Below are 953 nucleotides of genomic sequence, written 5' to 3' on the forward strand. Positions count from 1 at the left end.
CATACTACTTCATTCAACAAGCATTTCAATTGTGAAATGCAATGCCAGCGGAAATAGTGATGGCCACCAGCAGAGATAGACTTTGAAGAGGGATTAGATAGATTCAAGGAGAGGTCCATGAATAGCTGTTAGCTATGGTGATTGAAGGGAACCTGAAAATCCATAACTGAGTCCAGTAGCACCTGGACCAACAAGATTTTGGGGAGTATAAGGTTTTGAGAGTCAAAGCTCCCTCATCTGACAAAGTCTTGTTGGTAGGGTTGCCAACCTCCAGGTACTAGCTGGAGGTATCCTGCTATTACAACTGTTCTCCAGCCAATAGAGATCAGTTCACCTGGAGAAAATGGCCGCTTTGGCAATTGGACTCTATGGCATTGAAGTTCCTCGCCTCCTCAAACCCTGCCCTCTTCAGGCGCCGCCCCAAAAACCTCCTGCCTGTGACGAAGAGGGACCTGGCAACCCTACCTGTTGGTCAAAAGCTTATTGATCTCAAAGATGCTACTGGACTTGAATTGAGTTCCTCTACTGCAGACCAACATGGCTACCCTCCCACCGAAATCCAAAGGCAGTAAAGTTCAGAATGCTTGGAGGCTACATCAAAAAGAGGTCTTGGCCTCTAGGCCATGGCTGTTGGCCTTCCAGGTATTCTCCTATGAAAACACGCAAGCTTATGGAGCTCATCCAATAACTGAACTTGCCTCTCATTCGTTCTGAAACCAACTATAGACTTTTAAGCAGGGACGTTTCCCCACGGTCACCCCCGCCAACTACTTTGGGCCTTCCTTTTGATTATGCATGCCTTTTCTGCTTGTCAGGTCACCTCACACTCCCTGCGCGCTTTGCCCGTGTTTTCCAGATGCTTTTAGCCAGAATCTTGGAAATGGGGGCAAAATGAGCGGGGAGAGTGAGGCGACCTTTGACAGGTGGAAAAGGCATGCATAATCAAAAGGAAG

This window comes from Euleptes europaea, chromosome 4 (assembly GCF_029931775.1).
Source record: "Euleptes europaea isolate rEulEur1 chromosome 4, rEulEur1.hap1, whole genome shotgun sequence".
NCBI lineage: Eukaryota > Metazoa > Chordata > Lepidosauria > Squamata > Sphaerodactylidae > Euleptes > Euleptes europaea.